This window comes from Mus caroli, unplaced genomic scaffold, assembly GCF_978045245.1.
Source record: "Mus caroli unplaced genomic scaffold, Mus_caroli_1 scaffold_3, whole genome shotgun sequence".
NCBI lineage: Eukaryota > Metazoa > Chordata > Mammalia > Rodentia > Muridae > Mus > Mus caroli.
In genome coordinates, this window is record NW_028227258.1 from 32712745 (window position 1) to 32735541 (window position 22797).

A 22797-nucleotide genomic window follows, 5' to 3' on the forward strand; every position below is an offset into this window, starting at 1 on the left:
TCATCTTTGGTTTTCAGTGTCTGGCAAAAAAAAAATAGGAACAGAACAAAATTCTTTTAAGGTCTGATGTATCACATGGGATTAGAATGAAATAGATTTAAACTTGAAACAATAAAGGCCAACCACCTTCCTTGGCTCTGACTCACCCTCCATCTAATGAGTGGAATGAGCATTTGATGGTCGTGTGGTGTTCTGTCACGAATGGAGCAGTTCCCTGATTCCGAGTATGAGATTGCAACTGCTGGGCTGTGAAATAATCTGCAAAACGGCGTTTTTTTTTTTTTTTCCCCGAGGTGCTTTGTGTTGGCATCAGTGGGGTAGAATGTCGTTTCATAGTCTGTGTTTACTGAACCATGGAAGGGATTTACAGGAGCATCTGCATGGTCGCCAGCGCTAAAGTGGGGCACTGTCCCAGAAACATGACATGTAAGACAAATTGATGCATTCAGGCCCGCAGAGTCAACAACACAATCTGCTGGATTTAGAGAGGAACTTTTTGGCACCAAGCACAGAGTGTGTATCCATGTGACAAAATCAGGCTCCGCACCAACTGCCTGTCCCCAACCAAATCCTCCAAGTGACTTCTTTATTCTTTTTCATGACATCACCAGCCTTGTCTTATCCAAGATCTAGAATCTGTGCTTTTCTTCTTGCTTCTTGTAATTATTCGTTGACTAAACCCAGCTCATTCTCAAATCTATCTTTCTCTTTCTCTTTCTCTCTTTCTCTCTCTCTCATCTAATGTATCTTGATTTCTGCCTTTCCTTATTTGATATCTATTGCCTTTCCAGACTAGGTAATGTGCCGCCCGCCTCTAGATTGGGTAATATGCTGCCTCTGGCTTATGCTTTCTGTGTATGCTCACTCACAGGTCTGCTGAGAACAGAAGTTCTCCGCTGTCAACTAGAAATGTCCAAGTTTCTCTGTGACCCACACTTACTCCCTGTTGCACCCTCTTCCTTTATTCTTTAAATCCACTCCCTAGACAAACTTGGTTTAATAGGGTTGTGATGGTTAATTCTCTACATCCACTTGAACAGACTCAGGGACATCCAAATTGCTGGTGAAGCATTCTTTCTGTCTATGTTTCATGAGGCAATTTCTAGAAGAGGAAAGGGTTTGAGCCATTTGAGCAAAGAGCACCTGCTTTGATCAGTATGTTGGTCAATATCCAATCTGCTCAGGGTTTGGGTGGGACAAACAAGAGAAGGGAGGATCTTCTACCCTTGAACTGGTCATCCATCTTTTTTTTTTTTTTTTGGTCCTGAGCATTGAAGCCCCTTTTTATTGAGGCTTTGGTGTCCAAGATTAAGACCATAGCACCTTCTCATTCCCATTATTGAGCTGTTGACTCCATATTGGGAACCGACCTATGAAAATTATGGGTTTTTTTTAGCTTCTAGACTGATAGCTCTCCAGCTTGCAGATGCCATAAGCATGGGACTGCTGAGCTGTCATAAACCTGTGAGTCATTTCCCATAATGCATTTCTCCTCATACAGGTTGTCTGTCCATCTGTCTGTCCTGTGGCTCTGTTTCTCTGGAGAACCTTGACTAATGAAGAGGTTGGCTTTTTCCCCTGGAGTCTCCCCCAGTTTTCTGTCTTTAGCTTCTGCCTGTGGGTCTGTTTCCTTGAGATCCACTTAGAAAGCACTAATACAGTGGTTTTCTACCTGTGGGTCACGACTCCTTTAGGAGTCACAATCAGATGTCCTGTATACCAGACATTTACATTATAATGGCCAACAGTAGCAAAACTACAGTTGTGAAATAGCAACAAAAATAATTTTATAGTTGGGGTCACCACAACATGAGGAGCTGAATTAAAGGGTTGCAGCATTAGGAAGGTTGAGAACCACTGCTGTAGCGACTTCCCACAAGCTCTCAATTTTCCATATTCACTAAATAGAGTTTGCCTTCAACTCTGGTGTTGCTTCCTCCTCCTCCTCCTCCTCCTCCTCCTCCTCCTCCTCCTCCTCCTCCTCCTCCTCCTCCTCCTCCTCCTCCTCCTCCTCCTCCTTCTTCTTCTTCTTCTTCTTCTTCTTCTTCTTCTTCTTCTTCTTCTTCTTTTGAGACAGGGTTTCTCTGTGTAGCCCTGGTTGTCCTGGAACTCACTCTGTAGACCAGGCTGGCCTTGAACTCAGAAACCCACCTCCCTCTGTCTTCCAAGTGCAGGGATTATAGGCATGGGCCACCACTGCCCGGCCTGGTGTTGCTTCTTAAACAGCATCTCTGTGTAATGTCATCACTTGAAGAACGTTAAGGAGGTGTAACTGTGTGTGTCACATGCCCCAAGGTGTGCTGTTGTTGTTGTCATTGCTGCTTTATCTGAAAAACAAACGTGGCCCTTCGTGTTCTCTTTCCTATTCTGTAGTCATGTCTCCCACAGATGGATGAGCCTTTATCCGCATTTCTGTGATCACATTAAAAAATTATTGTTTAAATTTAAGATCTTAGTTTTTAAGCTGAATATAGTAGTTCATGCCTTTAATATCAGCACTTGGGGAGGCAGAAGTAGACAGATCTCTGCGAGTCTGAGGCCAGCCTGGTCTACATAGTGAATCCCAGGATAGTCAGTGAGACACAGAAAGACTGTCTCAAAAACAAAACAAAACAAAACAACACAACAACAATAACAAAAACCAGAACAGAACTTAGTTTTTTACCAAATTATCCATGTTTAAAAATCTTTCCAACTAATACAGGAAGTGCAGGAAGAATTTCAGGCTTTCTACATCTTCCCACTTTTCCCCAACGTGTTTGATGCAGGCTAAGTATATAGTAAATACTTGATGAATATGCATTGGTCATCAGAGATAATTAGAGCAATGTGAGTAATTTAATATATTCCAAGTTAAACTTTTAGACTAAGATATGAGTGCTTTTAGAAAGGACAACAACAAAAATTTCCCCTATATTTTCTAGTTTGGAATTTCTAGAAATGAGTAGATGTTTACGTGTGTTCTATTTAAAAATCCGAATGCATTTCTGTTGGATAGCAAGAACCTTTTCTTTGTTAAACCCCGACAGAGAGAATTAGAGTGGAATGTTGACATAAAGGAAACTACTCTCAAGATAACACATGGACGTCATCAAAAAAGCGCTGGGAGAAATCAGGCGGGAATTCGGAAAACAAATACATTGTCATCTGGGCTCACTGATTTTAAAAGCAAAACGTTTGTAATACTTAAGGCCATTTGGTGGATAGACCCTCATCTTAGGAAATAAGTTATTTATTTAGAATACCTTTATTTGTCTCTCATATATATAAACTTGTAATGATTGTATATAAAACATAGAAAGAAAAAATTCTTCAGAAACTCTAGAAATAACTAGAATATTTTAGTTTTCTAAAAACAAAATTAACAAACCCCTAGAAACTTCTCTTCAAAATTTGTTTTTAAATAAGAGGCCTTTTATGTTTCCTGTACCTACACAATGATTTTCACTTAATAAAGCAGGACAACTTGGAAGGACTTGGCTTCCTACCCTTGATTGTTCTGGAACTTCGGTATTTAAAAATTAGTCATTACCAGTCAGATATAATCAATAGACTGTCCCATCTTTATTAGCAGTTTAGATGTTTTAGAATAAGGAAATATCTAGGAGGAACTGAGATGATCTTCTTCTTCTTCTTCTTCTTCTTCTTCTTCTTCTTCTTCTTCTTCTTCTTCTTCTTCTTCTTCTTCTTCCTCCTCTTCTTCTCCTTCTCCTCCTCCTCCTCCTCTTCCTCCTTCTTTCTCTTTACCCCTTCCTCCCTCGATTCTTTCCTTCCTTCCTTCCTCGCTTCTTTCCTTCCTTCCTTCCTTCCTTCCTTTCATCCATTTTTTGAGACAGGATCTCACTAGACTAGGGTAGCCTTGAACTCAAAACCTCACCTACTTCTGCCTTCTGAGTGATGGGATTAAAGGCGTGTGCTACCACATCTAGTGAGACTATTTCTTAAGTCATAGGATTCCAAGCTTTTGGATTGGAAGCTGCCATTGACAACAATGGCTACAAGATGGTACAACAGTAAGTATTTGCAATGAAGTAGCAATCAGTTAGTTATTCATCAAATAAAATTTAGCAATCCTAAAAGCATGGCAGTAATAAAAACAATGTCTTATTTTCTTCTCTATTGCTGTGATAAATACATTGAAAGGAACTTGGGGAGGTTATGGCTTACATGTCTTGATCACAGTCCATCACTGTAGGAGGTCATGGCAGGGACTCAAGGCAGGAATCTGAAGAAAGGAGCTGAAGCAGAAATTATGGAGGGATGCTTCTTATTGGCTTGCACCCCTTGGCTTGCTCATCTTGATTTCTTATCCAACCCAGGACCACCTGCCCAGGGGTAGGACCTCTAACATGAATTATTAATAAAAAAATGCTCCACAGACTTGCCTACAGGGCAATTTTTTTTAGAGTTATTTTCTCAGCTGAGATTCCCTAGTCCCAGGTATGTCTCGGTTTTTATCAACTCAAGAAAAAAAAAAAAACACTAACCAGCATGGCTGGGCACAAGAGATACTGAAATGATTTTAGACAGATGTCTTTTCCTCAAGAAGCTGGACTCTAGAGAGGTGGCTATATGTGTGACTCTAGCTGGGTGTGATGGTGCACACCTTCAGTTCCAGTACTTGTGAGACAGAGACAGGCAGATCTCAGTGTGAGGCCAGCCTGGTCTACAAAGTGAGTTCCAGGAGAGCCAGGGCTACACAGAGAAATCCTATCTTGAAAACAAACAAACAAACAAACAAACAAACAAACAAACAAAAAAGAAAAAGAAAAAAAGAAAAGAAAAAGAAAAAGAAAAGAACAATAAAACAAAAACAAACCTTGGGACAAGTAAGTGATGTAGTAGCATCTATAGTAGAAATATATGATGAGCTGGGCTTCAAAGGAAGCAATGGACACTTCTGCAGAGGAACTGGGTGTGTTATAAAAGCACCACAGAGGAGGGGTTGCCTTGCCTTGCTTTTCTTTCCTTTCTTTTCTTTTCTCTCCTTTTCTTTTAATATATGCATATATACATATATATACACACACAAAGATTTATTTATTATTATTAGTGTACTTATTCATAAGTACACTAGCTGTCTTCAGATGCATCAGAAAAGGGTGTCAGATCTCATTACAGGTGTTTGTAAGCCACCATGTGGTGGTTGGGATTTGAACTCAGGACCTTTGGAAGAGCAGTCAGTGCTCTTAACCGCTGAGCCATCTCACCAGCCCTTCTTTCCTTTTTTTTTTTTTTTTTAAATTGGATACTTTCTTTATTTACATTTCAAGTGTCATCCCCTTTCCCAGTTCTCACCTTCCAGGAAACCCCCTACCCTACTACTCCTCCCCCTGCTTCTATGAGGGTGTTCCTCCACCCACCCACCCACTCCCTCCTCCCTGCCGTCAATTCCCCTACACTGGGGTATAGAGCCTTCATAGAACCAAAAACTTCTTCTCCCATTGATACCTGACAAGGCCATCCTCTGCTACATATGCAGATGGAGCCATGTGTACTCCTTGGTTGGTGGCTTAGAACCTGGGAGCTCTGGTTGGTTGATATTGTTGTTCTTCCTATGGGGTTGCAAACCCCTACAGCTCCTTCTGTCCTTTCTCTAAGGAGTTGCCTTTCAAATAGTCTCTTGCATGTATGTGCATAGTAGGAAGTAGGTAAGTGGAAGGGTGATGTGCATGGTGGGGGGTGAACATTAGGGAACAGCAGTAGACATGATGTAGGGAGACAGGGAGACAAGCTAGGAGGTGATGGTAGCCTCCAGAGAAGAAATGATGAGGTTCAGTGATGTGAGAATGGGATGATGTTAGGTCCACAGGATTCAGCCATTGAATGGCTGACTGAATGAAGGAGGACAGTGTTTGTAGTGGCTGGGTTTGTGTGTCAACTTGACAGAGGCTGGAGTTATCACAGAGAAAGGATCTTCATTTGGGGAAGTGACTCCATGAGATCCAGCTGTAGGACATTTTCTCAGTTGGTAGTCAAGGGGGGAGGTCCCATTGTGGGTGATGCCATCCCTGGGCTGGTAGTCTTGGGTTCTATAAGAGAGCAAGCTGAGCAAGCCAGGGAAAGCAAGCCAGTAAGTAACATGCCTCCATGGCCTCTGCATCAGCTCCTGCTTCCTGACCTGCTTGAGTCCAATCCTGACCTCCTTTGGTGGAAGTGTAAGCTGAAGAAACCCTTTCCTCCCCAACTTGCATCTTGGTCATGATGTTTTGTGCAGGAATAGAAACCCTGACTAAAATAGTGTTCTTGGAAAAGACATACAGAGTCCTGGCTTGAAAGCCATGTGTGGTAGTATAAACTTGTACTCTTAGCACATAGCTGGAGGCGCTCAACCTCAAGGCAAGCCTTTACGGTGGGGAGTGACAGGGAAGTAGGGGAAAGGGGGAGGAAAAATAAGACAGGTAATTAATATGCCAGTTCAAAAAATGACAAGCAATTGATGTTGGTGCTATGCAAGAGAGATTGATGTTTGGAGCAAAGGATTATGGTAAATTCCCAGTGGGCATGTGCTTGTGCATTTGGCTGAGAGAGAGCAGTCTATCAGTGGGAGCTGTCGGGTAGGGCAAAGAAATAGGAGGACCACTGTCCTAGGTATAGGACTCAACATGGGAGACCAAGGGTGCAATAGAGACATAATAGCATAAGTTAATTTGGGTTATTTATTATGTTTTTCTGTTTTGGGTTAAAGAAATTAGCAATGACACATAGTTAGACCATAAAAATAACATAGTTTAGTGTTTCAAACCTTAAATTCCTAATGACAGGAGAAGTAAGACTTTCTTTAGTTTCTTTCTTTCTTTTCTTTTTTTCTCAGAGTTGGGAATTCAGTCTTAGAACATCCCACACACTAGGCAATCGCTGTATCTATGGGCTCAATCCTTGCCTCCCCTTTAGTTTCTTTATCCCTCAAGTGCATTGATTGACAGACTGTTAACCCTGGGCAAAAGCCATGAACTTGAACTCTGCCTGGATATATAATGTTGGGCACATTCATCATTTTTCCCTCAGTGCCATCCTTTTAAAATGGAACTTTATTAAATGGGAGAGTAACACATTATGTTTGTCTTTTCCTGATGGATCATGTCTTAACTGCCATTGATATGGGGCTAAGGCAGGTAAACGCTAAAACTCTGACTGTGACACTAGATGAGAGGAGGTGCTTCGGATGTGTGGACACAAGTTCCTGAATCTTGTTTTGTCAATGGAAAGCCTCTAGATAAGTGGTTTTCAACCTGTGGGTCGAAACCGCTTTGTGGGAGTCGCATATCAGGTGTCCTGCACATCAGACACTTACATTAAAATCCACAACAATAGCAAAATCGCTGTTATGAAGCAGCAACCAAATAATTTTATGGTTGGAGGTCAGCAAAACCAGAACTGTATTATAGTTGTAGCATTAGGAAGGCTGAGAATCACTAATCTAGTAGATAAATTGCACTGTTTGCAGAAACACATTTCTTTATTCTTCTTTTGTTCTTTGTTTGTTTGTTTGTTTGTTTGTTTGTTTGTTTTGAGACATGGTCTTGCTATGTAGCCCAGACTAGTCTGGGACTTACTTTGTTGCCCAGGATGACCTAGAAGTTTCCGTCCTCATTCCTCAGCCTGCTCAGTGCTGCTGGTACAGATGGATGTCACCATACCTGGCTTACAAAACCCTTCTTGTGCTTGTTAGAGTGTCATTGGTGTGAAGAGACACCACGACCAAGGTAACTTTTATAAAGGACAACATTTTATTGGGGCTGGCTTATAGTTTCTGAGGATCAGTCCATTATCATCTTGACAGGAAGCATGGGAGTGTGCAGGCAGACAAGGTGCTGGAGGAGCTGAGAGTTCTCCATGCTGATCTGAAGACAGCCAGGCAGAGACTAGCTTCTGCAGGCAGTCATGAGGAGGGTCTCTTCTACACTGGGTGGAACTTGAGCACTAGGAAACCTCTGAGTTCTCCTACACAGTAACGCACTTCCTTCAACAAGGCCAAACCTATTCCAACAAGGCCACACCACCTAATAGTGGCACTTCCCAGGATCCAAGCATATACAAACTGCCATAGTGCTATTTTATGAAAAAAATGTAAAAGAGTCAATACATAGGGCCATACTCTCTGGTATATGCCCACTCATGGACTCAGACAGTATAGAATGTAGGTGGCTTTGCCTACTGGGGTCACCTTAAAATAGACCATTGTGCTCTCAACATCCAGCAGTCTGCTAATTCTGAAGGATTACCAATTTGCACTCTATTGCCTTCATTAATTTCAAATGTGCTGAGGTAGCTTTTTATTGGTAAGTTGCCTTCTGGCAGTCTAACCACACCAGATAATAGGCTTTCAGAGTGCATGTGCCACAGGCTGCATAGAATTTGAGAGATACTTCTCTTCCTCTATCATCCCTCTTTTGGATGTGTGTGTGTGTTTGTGTGTGAACATATATGCATATATATATATATATATATATATATATAATCAAATACATTTAAATTTATTATTTATATGCCTTTGTATGAGTGTGTGCACATGAATACAGGTGCTCTTGGAAGAAGACAGACATGTCAGACCCCTGTAACTCAGGAGATCATTACAGAAGACTGCCAGCTGCCATGTGGGTGCTGGGAACTGAACCTAGGTTCTCTGTAAGAGCAGTACATCCTCTTAACCTCTGAGTTTTGTAGAATTCTTCTTTCAGAAGGTATCTATCATGAAGGAACACACAGCTTTGAAGATTAGCCATGTCTTTCTAATAGTCATGATAGGTAAGGTGCTGTCATAAGTGGGTTACACAAGGTAATTCACAACATAATGACGTAAGAGAAAAGGGCATTATAGATGAGAAAAGGAGAGTCACAGTGGGTTAAATGAGTTACCAAAGCTTCTGGCTTCGAAGAGTGACGGATCCAGGCCTCTGACCCTGGAGTCCATAAAGTTAACCGCCATGTTACATACCTCTTCAGTGAAAGAGCAGATGGTGAATAACGATGGACACAATGGGAATAGTGAAGGCCACCGGAAGATCCCTTCTTCACAGTCCATCTTCACCACATTGACTGAAACACAGGGAAATTAAGAAGAGAGGAACTTACTGGAACCTTTGTGTCTAGGCCTATGGCTCTGAGCAGCATCTTTGAGGATACAGGTCACCTAGAGATTATTCAACTTTCCTTGTCCATTTTTTTTCTTGATATCCCCTCCACATTGTAGGTAGGCAATCCTCTTTCCCCCTCTCCCATGTTAGAATGTCCAGGAGCTATGTGGTCATTTAACAATTGTCAGATTTTTTTTTTGGATAGTGGCTTAGTTTGTCATGGCTATGCCCTGAAGGCCATGACCCTTTTACAGAAGAGCCCAATGGAACAATGGAAGCAAGCTCCAGGCTGAGCTCTGCTGTATTGACAAATACTTAGTAGCAAGGAGTTCAGAAACATGCCACAGCTTGTTCTTGCAGTCTTACTCCAGTCTGTGAGAAGAACCAAGACACAAAGAATAGAACACTAATAGGTAGGTGGTTTAAGGTCCGTGAGATGACTTAGTGGGTAGGGTAGGGTAGTGTTGCCCAGCGTGCCAAATGGAGCTGGATCTCTGGAACCCATGAAGTGGAAGGAGAACCAATTCCCATAAGATGACCTCTGACCTCTATATGTGAACCCTGATATGCATACTCCCCTCCCAAAACACACACACACACACACACACACACACACACAAATACACAAATGTAAGTTTTTTGAGACGAGTTGTTTTTTTTTTTTTGGTGTGGCCCTGGGAATCCTGGAACTCATCCTGTAGACCAGGGAAGCCTAGAACTCATAGAGATTTGCCGGACTCTGTCTCCCATGTGCTGAGATTAAAGCTGTGTGCCACCACTTCCTAGCTCTAAATATAATTTTAATATGTGCCTTAACTGCCCTCAGGGGTAGATAGCATATAACCCATGACAAGGCTAACACCTTTTGAAGTCTGTTGACTTCATGAGTAATATGATAGGGGTAGGTTGTAGGCAGTGGGCAGCCCCTGATAATGCTAACGTCTGGTAAAGATGACAGGCAGCAGGTCCAGTCAAAGTTTTGCACAGTCTTTCAATGACAGACAACAAAACACTACAGGTAAAGCATTTCAGGAGTAGGTTGGTGTCACCCAGATGGGTGCAGACGCATTGTAACTTCCCTGAGCCTGAGGCCATTTCCAAGGCTTTCCCATGTTATCTGATTTGGCATTAGATTGAGAGGACTGGATCATTGAGATGTATTTCCTGATTTGATGACCTGACTACCCAGGAGACATGAATAGAAAGATGAAGCTTCATTTGTCGTGGTCTGCATGATGCTTTTTGGCAGTCTGGTAGATGCAGACACACAATTATCACTGCTCTGTCAACGGCACAGATGCTATCAGGGCTGATAGGAGGCTGCGTGCCATTTTGTTGGTGTGTGTGTGTGGGTACACATCAGAAAAATGGCTCTGCTCTATGTAGAAAAATAGCTCTGATGGAAACATCATTGCTGGGCTGTGTCACTCAGGGAACAAAACATATTTGGCTGAGAGTCATTCCTTTCTTAGGCACGTTCTCATCCACACAGTCACTTTGAGCCAGATTTGCCATTTAATGTGACCCAAGTTTTTTTTTTCCCCTCCCACAACCCTCTCCTTTTAAAACAGTTTTTATTTGAACACTAGAAAATAACTAAGAGGATTGTGTAGCTGGACCCGCCCTGCTGCTAAGTGGAAAAGACTCTTGAACCCTCTGGGCCTTAATTTAAGTATCTGGAAAAATGAAGTGGTTGGAAAAATGATGTCTAATATCCATCCTTAGATCTAAAAACTGTGTCACCTTATATTTCAGAAAAGACAGTCACTGCACAATCCAGGACTTGGTGACTGCGGTGAGTTTGATGTGTGCCAGGAGTGAGGAGAAAAAGCTAACATTTTAAAGTGGAAAGATATGGATAGTTGAGAGCTTCAGTCTTGCTGTTCAAGGTTGGGTGACTGGGGCTATTGTGACTTGGAGTCCTCAGCCGTAAGGGCTGCCAAATGACACAAAAGAAGGCTTCACTGTTAATTTCACTGGACATTTCTAAGGGCAAACAAGTTTCCTTTCCCAAGTTTCCCAAGCCACGCTTTCCTCGGGGAAGGTAGCTGAAGCTAAAAGGAGTAGAGCTTTGGATTTAATTCAGTGGGTGAACATGAAAGCCAGGCATAAATCTTAGAGAAGAACTATGTTATGCTGGGAGGCAGAGAATTGTGGCTACCCTCTATGTAAGGATATGCAACGGGAGCCAGGAGTTCCCTGCTAGGGTACAAACCAATTAAGCGAAAGTCTCGAACTGAAACAGCTTTTTATCATTTGGGTGAGAAGCCACAGGCTTGAGAAAAGGGCTATTGTACAGCAAAGAGCTAATTAGCTGGGCTGCACTGAAGCTGCTCCTGTTTGTGTCTTATGGAGAAAGGAGAAGTCGAGATTGCACAGGGGCCACCTTTTGTGTTGGAATTCCAAGGAACTGGGCATGTCTCCACCCGTTTCTGAGGAACAGTGACTTCTCTTGAAAGCTAGGTAAATCTAATTAGCACTTAGATGGAGACCCAAACCGAACATGCACTGCCTGTGACATACTGAGGGATTTCCACGATGCTACCTTCAATACTGATTTGTTAGTATGTTTTTATGCTGTTGTGGAAAATAGATTCAGGAAAAAATTACCAGTGGGTTTTAACTCAGCTGTGTAGAGGCTTGGATGTATACTAAGTCGCTATTTATACTGAGGCAGCTTATTTGACTTTGTGCACAAAAGGAAATATGTGTGGGATGTTGAAGGCTAAATTAAATTTACTGATATTGTTAATGCCACAGAGAACTGAAGGGCTTCTAACCCCAACAGGACACACTGTACTGTTTTAAACTGTGGCTCGTACAGCATGGTAGCATTTTATGATAAGCATGAACTGAGTTAATTCTTTGTTAAAAGCAAACATGCAAGCAAACTGAAGGTGGGTGGTCTACGTTCAAGGCAGGGAATTAGGGTTACAATTTATATAGGAAAATATGACTAAGAAATATATATATATATATATATATATATAATGGCCTCAAGAATTGGCACCATTTTCGAGGCTCACTGATTGACAGCTGGAGTGTGAGCCGCGTCCTAAGTGAAGGAGACAAGTTCTTGACCTTCAGCAGTTTGTGATTTTTACCTAAAAATGCTTCAGATGATAAAGTTCTGAGGCGTTTGTGAACATGAAAGGAAGAAAAGATGTAAAAAAAAAATATAACTAGCATGTAGGAAGAGTTTGGGAAAGGTTACAACTTTCAGTGCTTCCTGCCCTACTGTCAGAGCATTCGGAGAAAGAGAGAGAGAGAGAGAGAGAGAGAGAGAGAGACAGAGAGAGAGACAGAGAGAGAGACAGAGAGAGAGACAGAGAGAGAGACAGAGAGAGAGACAGAGAGACAGAGAGTCAGACAGAATGAGAGACAGAGACAGACAGAGAAAGAGACAGACAGACAGAGACACAGACAGACAGAAAGACAGAAAGAGAGAGAGCATTGTTCTTCAGATGCTGTCCAGCTTTTACAATTTTACAGAGAAAAATTTTAATTTTCTCTTTTATTTTTTGAAAAAAATTTATATCTCTACAATGCATGCTGGTCTTATTCATCTCCTCCCCATACTCCCCCTGTTCCCCACAATACACACCCTCCAACTTTACTGTTCTCTGTCATTCATTTTTCTTTCTTTCTTTCTTTCTTTCTTTCTTTCTTTCTTTCTTTCTTTCTTTCTGTCTGTCTGTCTGTCTGTCTTTCTTTCTTTCTTTCTTTCTTTCTTTCTTTCTTTCCTCCTCTCCTCTCCTCTCCTCTCCTCTCCTCTCCTCTCCTCTCCTCTCCTCTCCTCTCCTCTCCTCTCCTCTCCTCTCCTCTCCTCTCCTCTCCTCTCCTCTCCTCTCCTCTCCTCTCCTCTCCTCTCCTCTCCTCTCCTCTCCTCTCCTCCTCTTCCTTCCTTCCTTCCTTCCTTCCTTCCTTCCTTCCTTCCTTCCTTCCTTCCTTCCTTCCTTCCTTCACAGGATTTCTCTGTGAAGCCTTGGTTGTTCTGGAACTGTCTCTGTAGACCAGGCTGGCCTTAAACAAACAGAGATCTACCTGCCTCTGCTTCCAGAGAGTGGAGATCAAAGGCGTGCACCACTGCCTGGCTGTGTTCTTTCTTTCTCCTACTGAGTTCAGTTAGTGTCACTAATAGGCTCATGGGTGTGGGGCTATCCCCTGGGGCATGGGCCACCTACCAATGGCCACCTCTGCAAAGAAAAATGACTGTTCCTCCCTCAGCAACTGTCAACTGCTGCTATCTCCCCAGCCAGGGGGTGGGGCATCAGGAACCCATTCCTCTGCATGCTGGAATTATTTTCTGGGTTGATTCATGAAGCTAACCGCAGCTGTAGATTCATGTGTGTGATGGCAATGGCATGTCCAGAGGCCAGCATTTCTCCCCATCCTCTGGCTTTTACCTTCTCTATGGTCTCTCTTCTGGGCTATTTTCTGAGCCTTGGAGGGGTGTGTATTGTTGTAAATGCTCCATCTTTAGGTGAGTGCCCACCGTCTCTTGTTTCCAACACCGAGAGTTACAAGTTGGTAATAACTACGACCCTCGCTGACCAAGACTGAGAGCAGCACACATCTATGGATCTAAAAGTATATTTTTAGAATGTAGTTTGGTGACTGACCATTTAGCAAAATAACACAAGTTCTTCCCTAGGGTCTATGACTTCCCTAGGCATGCCTTTTGACCATGTTTATAGCACCAGACATGAATTCCCTCTTAAGGAGCAGGCCTCGAATCAAGAGAGTGATCTTTAACCTATAAACAGTCTTGACATTACTGTCCATCAGGTTAATATTCTAGCATGCGGGATCCAGTGTTGTGTCAGGTCACTGATGCGTGTTATCATGCAGCATTCTGGGTAGCACCTTCCAGCACCCTGAAAGCTAGTTAGCAGAGAGGGTTCCTGGTTAGTGCAAGATTGCTTTCTGAATGTTCTGTACCCAAAAGGAGTGAAGTCTGCATCCACAGGGTCTACATTCATTATAGCCTAAAGTCAGAGCGGGCAACCAAGACCAATAGTGCGCGTGTGCGTGTGTGTGTGTGTGTGTGTGTGTGTGTGTGTGTGTGTGTGAGAGAGAGAGAGAGAGAGAGAGAGAGAGAGAGAGAGAGAGAGAGATCACAACACTAGTCCGTGTGGTTCTGGTTGCCTCTGGGGTCCTCCTTGACCAGTAGTTGTAGGAAGGCAAACTGCACCTAGTTCTGGGATTTTTGTTAACAGGTGTCTTCTGAAACCAACATTGTTCATCCACACAGGGCACTTCTATATTATAAACTACCGTGGTTTCCTGCAGCCCCTCTGTCCGCCCTTTTCTTTCATAGTACATACAATTACTGTTTATATCCACTGCACAGTTGCACTTCAATGATAATGTTTGCAGTCTGATTCCAGTTTAAAATGATTTTTTTTTTTTTGGCTCGAGGCAGGGTCTCATTAGGTAGCTCTGGCTGAGCTGTAACTCACTACAAGGACAGGGCAGGCTTCAAACCCACAGAGATCCACCTGTGTTTGCTTCTCAAGTGCTGGGATCAAAGTCATATTACCATACTCAGTTTTAAAAAGTATTGAAAAAAAAAAGACCACCTCCTGGCTGGGTATGATAGTGCAGACCCATCATCCCAACACTTGGGTGATGGAAGCAGGGGTATCAAGGGGTTCAAGGACATCCTTGGCTAAGTAAGGAGTTTGCCTAGCCTGAGCTATTCGGGACTCTACATCCAAACCAATCCAAAATACAACCAAAAAGAAGTCTTTGGACAGTTGTGGGAGTGGACAGTTGTGGGAATGGACAGTTGTGGGAGTGGACAGTTGTGGGAGTGGACAGTTGTGGGAGTGGACAGTTGTGGGAGTGGACAGTTGTGGGAGTGGACAGTTGTGGGAGTGGACAGTTGTGGGAGTGGACAGTTGTGGGAGTGGACAGTTGTGGAGTGGGCTTTTTGAGTTATCTCTTTTTTTAATTTTAAGATTTATTTATTTACTATGTATATAGTGTTCTGCCTACATGTATGCCTGCACACCAAAAGAGGGCACCACATCTCATTATAGATGGTTATCAGTCACCATGTGGTTGCTGAGAATTAAACTCAGGATCTCTGAAAGAGTAGCCAGTGCTATTGACCTCTGAGCTATCTTTCCATCTTTCAAGTTCTTCTTTAAACATTATTTTACATTACATTTATTTATTTATTTATTTATTTACTTACTTACTTATTCATTGAAAACATTTGTTTTTATTTTTAGTTATGTGTGTGTGTGTGTGTGTAGGTGCTGGTAGAGCCCAGAAACAGCTTCTTGGTGGCTCACACCTGTGTATAGCTCCAGTTCCAGACCTCCCCTTCTGAATTCTGAGTGTACTGGATGCATGTGATGGACAGACATACATGTAGGCAGAACACCCATACACCCATACACATAAAAATAAACAAAAGATTTAAAAATGGTTTTGTAGTTTTTCTAACCTAAAATTGATTTCTAATTTAATAAATAACTCTGGTTACTTTTAAGTTGCTAAGTGAACTAACATCCATCTGGACTTTTTCATCGCTAGTGGGTGAAACTGTGACTGACACTCTGAATAACCTTGCACACTGAAACCCGGCTGCAGTCTTTAGCGTTCATGGCGTTTATTTCATTTAAAGTAGATTCTCTAGCATGACCACCAAAGGTGCACAGAAGAATCCTGTCTCAAAAAGCAAAACAAAAACCAAAACCTAGATTCTTTAGGGACTTGTATTTGTAGACTTTGTCATTTGACAGGTGTGGTGATCCGTATGTGCAATCCCAGAACTTTAGGGGGTGAAGACAGAGGGATTACTTTGCTCTTTCAGCTAGCCCAGGCTACAGAGTGAGACCGTCTCAAATAAGCAAGCAGGCAAAGAAGAAAAAGAAAGCACAGAGGCAGAGGCAGAGGCAGAGGCAGAGGCAGAGGCAGAGGCAGAGGCAGAGGCAGAGGCAGAGGCAGAGGCAGAGGCAGAGGCAGAGGCAGAGGCAGAGGCAGAGGCAGAGGCAGAGGCAGAGGCAGAGGAGGCAGAGGCAGAGGCAGAGGAGGCAGAGGCAGAGGAGGCAGAGGCAGAGGCAGAGGCAGAGGCAGAGGCAGAGGCAGAGGCAGAGGCAGAGGCAGAGGAGGCAGAGGCAGAGGAGGCAGAGGCAGAGGCAGAGGCAGAGGCAGAGGCAGAGGCAGAGGCAGAGGCAGAGGCAGAGGCAGAGGCAGAGGCAGAGGCAGAGGCAGAGGCAGAGGCAGAGGCAGAGGCAGAGGCAGAGGCAGAGGCAGAGGCAGAGGCAGAGGCAGAGGAGGCAGAGGCAGGCGGATCTTTAGGAGTTGGAGGCTGGCACAGAGTGAGTTCCAATACAGCCAGAGATATACAGAGAAACCATGTATTAAAAACAAACAAACAAACAAACCAACAAAACCAACCCCCACTCACAAACCAAACCAACCAAAACCAAACCAACCAACCAACCAATCAACCAACCAACCAAACAAAACAAACAGAACAGAACCAACCAACCAACACCAACCCCCCCACAAAAGATGGTTTTTCTTTTCTTTCAGTCTGAATGCTTTTTCTTTACTATCTGTCCAGATTGCTCTTGCTAGGCCTCCAGTATAATGTTATAAAAGAGCACTCTTCTCACCTCTGCCTTTGATATTAGATCTGGGTTTTTCATAGATGTTGTTTATCAGGCTTAGAAGATTCCTATCCTTGTATTTTTTATTATAAAAAGCATAAAATTGTTATGAAAGGTATAAGATTTTAACTAATTGCTATGCATTAAGATGTTTGTATAGTTTGTTCTTTTAAAATTGACATGGCATATTATATTGATTGATTAATAGATATAAAGCCATATTTACATTCCAGGGATTAAGTTCCACATAGTCATGATGTACAATTTTTATGACTTGGGAACCAATGAAGTTAATTGTGAATTTATGATAGTTTTTCTACTTTATAATGATGTGAAAACAGTACACATTCATTAGGAATACACTTTGATTTTTTTTTTTTGAGCTAGAAATGTTCGGAAGATTGTGTGAATTGACAGATTTTCACCCTGCAATATTCCGAACTGTGATAAATGTGTTGGCTATAACGATATTACTGAGGAGTGGTGCGTCTGTGCCCTTCTCAGGTTTGGCTCTTTTTCCCGTGCTCTTTATTCTAGCTTTGCTCTCAAGGGCATGCAGAACCCACAGCACAGACTTTGAGACATTTCTTTTCTCTTTGTTGGAAGAGTATTTGAAGATTTGTTTTTATGTCCTCAGAAAACATTTGGCAGAATTTGCCAGGGAAGCCATCTGGTCACATTGTCACGGGGTGAAGTTTTTGATACCATCATCTGTTTCTTTAGTTGTTTCTATTTCTTCTGGAGTCGCTTTTATAGTTGCTGTCTTTCTCAGGACTTCCCTATTTTTAACCAGTTTGTCTCAGTTCTTAGAATGAAACTTTTCGCTGTGTTCCTTCACAGTCCGTTTTTACACTGAGAGATTGACAGTAATATCTCTTTTTAAATCTGTTTCAAGTACTTGGACTTTTCTGTTTTGTTTTTATTTTTCCAGGCAACAATCTTTTGTTGATTTAAAAAATTCTGCATTTTGAATTCCTGTCTCCATTTTTATGGTTTTCTGACTTTTGTTTGTTTTAAGAAAGGGTTTCTCATGTTTTTTTTTCTTTTATTTTCATTCCTTCTCTCCCTCTCCCTCTCCCTCTCTCTCTCCCCTCTTTTTCTTTCTGTGAAACTTTTGATTTTGCTGTTCTTTCCTTTCAGTTACTGTAACAAGATGGGACCATTAACTGAAGAAAAGGCAAAGGTTGACTCTGGCTCATAGGATTTTAGAGGTTTGGAGACATGCTTGGTTGACTCCACTGTTTTTGCATCTGTGGAAACACACTCATGCTGAGGCCACTTCATGCTCAGAGTTCATCACACTGGGGTGTATCATGCATCTTGCTGGGGTGTACATGTGGACCAGAGCTGCTGACCTAATTGTAGGTAGGAAATAAAAGAGAAGAGCCCAAAAGAAAAGGGAGACATTCAACTAAACACATTTCCAACGACCAGAGGGGCACCATCTTCCACTCTAACGAAGCTGAGCACCAGCCTTTAACATAGGACTTGTGGGAGAAATTTCAGATCTAAACCAGTTGTTGACTTGGGATCTGCTTTTGTTAAAATAACCATTTCAAGCTAGAGATTCCCTCCAGCCTCCACCGCATCTATGTTTTGCTTTGCTGTATTTTTATTTAAATCTATCTCCAGTACACATTGCAATTTCTTCTTTGACTCCATGATTATCAGAAATATTTTAATTCCCACATTGAATTGAGATTTCACAAGTTTCCTTTCGTGACTGGTTCCTGGTGTCATTCCACCTTGCATGAGTAATAATAAACTTTGGGTGGTTTCGTTCCTTTGAATTTGTCAAGGTTTGGTTGTGGCCCAATCAAGAACTTGGAGAATGTTCCAGGTAATTTAAGAAGTACATCTTTAATGTTCCCAGTTTTAATTTTGAATATTTTGAACACTGTGAGGTATGGTCCACCGAACAGAAACTTAGGCCTGGAGTGGTCAGGGAGGCTTAGGAGTGTGGATAGGAGATGAATGTGGTTACAAATACCTAAGATCTCCACCAAGTAGGGTCAGAAAAATCATAGGTTTAAAGCAGCCCAGGCTACATAGTGAGATCCTGTGTCCCAAATATAATAAGAAGGAGAACAGGTACTAAGATGAACATTTTCTTTCTTTCTTTCTTTCTTTCTTTCTTTCTTTCTTTCTTTCTTTCTTTCTTTCTTTCTTTCTTTTTTTTTTTTTTTTTTGAGACAGAGCCTTATTATATAGCTCTGTTTACTTGAAGCTCTCTTATTAGACCCGGCTGGTCTAAAATTCAGAGACCCATTTGCCTCTACCTCTGGAGTACTAGGACTAAAGTTGTGTGCTAACTCAGCCTGATAACGTGAACACATAATGGTTGCTTTGATCATACTATGGAATGAAATTAATCAGCAAGGAGACTGGAAGTTTTAGGAGAGATAGCTAATTACATTATCTGCTGCATTTACAGGGGACAAAATGATTATTATACTTAATAATTCAGCAGACACTTATTTTTTGGAAGCCACTCTAGCATGTGGATGGAAGGGCTTCGAGAAGCAGAGAGACCAGTTTAATTTAGACTTCAAGGTTGACTGTGACTTTACGATGTAGACGAGGGTGACATTAAACTCCTTACTTCCCTGCCTCTGTACCTCCAAGGGCTGACTACAGACTGTACTACACACCTGGCTCTAGAACTTTCTGTGCCTTACAGCAGTTTACTTCCTTGAATACATGTAATTAAGAATGTTTTGCAGATAAGATTGTAGTTTGAAAAACCTAAAAGGCAGTTTATACACTAAGCGCCAAGCAGCTTCCTGGGATTTACCACGGGGATAATCACTGTGTCTCTTCTGTGAAATTGGGAGTCCTACTTGGAATTTCTATGAGCTTTGAAACATGCTAATTTAGAACAGTGTAATATTGCAGCTATCCTGGGGGGGCACATTATGAGACTATACAATGTTTCAATCAAGACTCTAACAGGAAATTGCTGGCAGACGCAACACACATTAGGATGGCTCAATTTTATTTTTAATTTTTAAAGGTTTATTTGTGTCCCAATGTGTGAGTGTGTGGGTGCACTGCCCAAGTGTACACATCCCACATTTATCTCGGTGTCCATGAGTACCAGAGCTGGAGTTACAGAAGGTTTTGAGCCACCTGTTGTGAGCGCTGAAAACCCAAGTCAGGTCTCCCAGAAAAGCAGCAAATGTTCTTAACCACTGAGCTCTCTCTCCAGCCTTCATTTCTTCTAGCTTTCACTTATTTATTTCTTTTAGTATTTCATATGTGAGCACTGTATTCCCATCACTCATTCTTGGCCTCTTGTTCTTTAATTCTAATCGTTACATATATCATATAGTTTATCATACAACCTACTGAAATCACTTAGTATCGCTCATGTGTATCTGGGGCTGCCCTCTTAGGACTGGCTAATCTCTCACGGGACTTATCTCTGGATGCTCATTTCCTTCTCTTGGCAACCATTTTTAGTTTTAAAATATATATTTGCTTTAACCTGATCCTGTTTTTGGTATAATGTGGCATTTCTACACATGGATACTATACGCAGTTCATAAGTGAGGATGTCTAGCCACCATCTTAGACATTTATTATTATTATTAATTATTATTGCTATTATATTATTATTATTTTGTGTTGAGAATATTCATGAAGCACACTGTTGCCCAGGCTGGCCTGGAACTCACTATATAGCCCATGCTGACCTCAAATTCATGACAGTCTTTCTGCTTTATGCTCTTGAATGCTGGGATTACAGGTATGAGACACAATGCCTGGCCGGATACTGATATTCTTAGTGGTTCTCCTACCCCTCGTTGAATGGGTTGACTTGTGGAATCTCTACACATCATTGAAATAAAAGTTTGATTTCTAATGTTAGTCACAAAGGATACTTTGGGCTCCTCTCCTAGGCAAGCCTTTGGGTATTTGTAGTCCCAGCCTATATCTTGACTATGAGTTCCTAAGAGACTCCTGATAGAAAATCCCTCTGCCAAGCCAAGCCAAGCCTGAGTGAGCTCTTGCTTCATAGGGAATGGGAAAAACACACACACAAACAAACAAACAAACAACCCAATTGGTGCTCTAAGTCATTAAGTCTGTGGCTACTGGTCATGCAGCAATAGCTAACTAATGCAGAGAGAGCTTCTATATGTTTGAACTTTTGAGCCATAAGGGCCATAGATATCTATTATCTATAGAATCAAACACAACAAAGAAAACTCTGAAAATATCATCTTTGCCTGAATTTCCTGGTGGTTTCTCGTTACATTCTTATATTTTTAAAGTAGAAATTCCTGGCTTTTACCTATCTTACCTACTCACTCTATATGATCTGGCACCTACCTCCTCGTTCTCTGTCTGCAGTCGGGAGACATTAGAGCTGCTGTATCCTGACTGCTATCATGTTGTGACACTTCTAAGTTCCAGTGTAGATAGAGATTTAGTAAAACTCCAGTCTCCGCAGCAAAAAGCACTATCTCCTATAGTTTAGCATGATGCCCTTGCTGTGTACACATGCATACACATATGCACACACACACAACTTTATAGAGCTATGATTCATAGCACATAGTTAAAACGTGCACTCCAAAGAATTAAAAATAAATGTTGCCACCATCAGTCATGTTCAATGTATCTTTTATTCTATTATCGAAAGTTCTCTGTGATCTCTTTTATAATCTCTCCTCTTTCACCTCCTGCCTCTCACCTCAGAGCACTTATGTAGAATGATTATTGAACATTTCCATTATAATGGAAGCTCTTGTTGGGAAGGGTTTGAGTCACTGCTGTGAAGAATACCCCATTTTCTTTCATTGTAGTTAATATACCAGTTGTTCACAAAGTTAACAAGCACCAAGGCCTCCCAGTTCAGGAAGACAATTCTTTTTGTTGGTTATCATGAATTAAGAAGCTGTTGGGTCTTTAAAGAGACCTTTCTGGTGAGTCAGCCAAGCTGATAAAGTTCATAGTGTCCTACAGGGTGTGACATACAAACAGAAAACCAGGTCTTTCTCCAGGAAACCAGCTCCCTGTGTTTAATTAGAGAATTAGCTATGTAGGTTGAGAGAAAGACTTGTCTCTGATTGAGTGAGCGGGACTGTGGGGGGGGGGGGTAGGGGTTGGAGAGGTGATGGGACATAAGGCAAAGGGTTTTTTTTCTTCACGGAATCAGCAGATAGCAATTTGACAAGGACACACTTGATCTGAATCCTCTAACCCCTTTTTATTTCCTCCTGCCCAGTTGTTTAGACCAGGGCTTGGTGACTGTGTTCTAAGTCTCTAAGAGCTTAATAGGTATACAGAGGTTCCTTCACATCCTTTAGAGTCCCAGGCCAGGGTACAGTGGGGAGACTGCTATTCTTTTCCTAGCGAACACTCCCAATTCTTGTTTTCAGATTTCAAGAGTTTATTGATTGAAAACCCAGGAACATATGCACTCAAAGTAAACAAAATTTTCTATTTTAGTAGAAGCTGCATTTATTTTTCAACTTGATAAAAATGGAACCAAGGTCTGGAGAGATGGCTCAGTGGTTAGGAGCAAGCAGTTGCTGTGCTTGCAGAGGGGGCTGGATAATGTCCCAGCAGCCACGTGGCAGCTCCCAGCTGCCTGTAACTCCAATCCTGGAGGATCCAGACTCCCTCTTTTGATGTCCTCATGTCCAGGCATTCATGAGGTGTATATGCACACACTCACACACATATAATGAATTTAAAAATTGCTTTAAAAAGGAAATATTCTATGCTTTAGGTTTTATGTAGGTTAGAGACAGCTTATATCATTCATGAACATATTAAACATCTATTATGCAATTTTAAACGTGTGGTGGATTGTTTAGTGATGTCAGTGAGCATTTAGCTGTGTCGGGGGCTGTGAAAAAAACATTTCTTTCCCAACTTTCTCACTCTTGAATTTTTTTCCCCCACTACAGTTCTGGCTGTCCTGGAACTCACTCGATAGATCAGGCTGGCCTCGAACTCAGAGATGCATTTGTTACCATTCCTGGCTTCACTTTCTCATCATTTTTTCTTTTTAGATAGGATCCTATACATATACATATATATATGTATATGTATATATATGTGTGTGTATATACATATAC

The 22797-nt window shown here is 41.8% G+C and overlaps 1 protein-coding gene across 1 annotated transcript in view; it reads left to right on the forward strand.

The window, feature by feature from the left end:
- The window catches only part of Ank2 (ankyrin 2), a 605825-nt gene that overhangs the window by 120307 nt on the left and 462721 nt on the right, over positions 1-22797 (forward strand). The window lies entirely within an intron of this gene.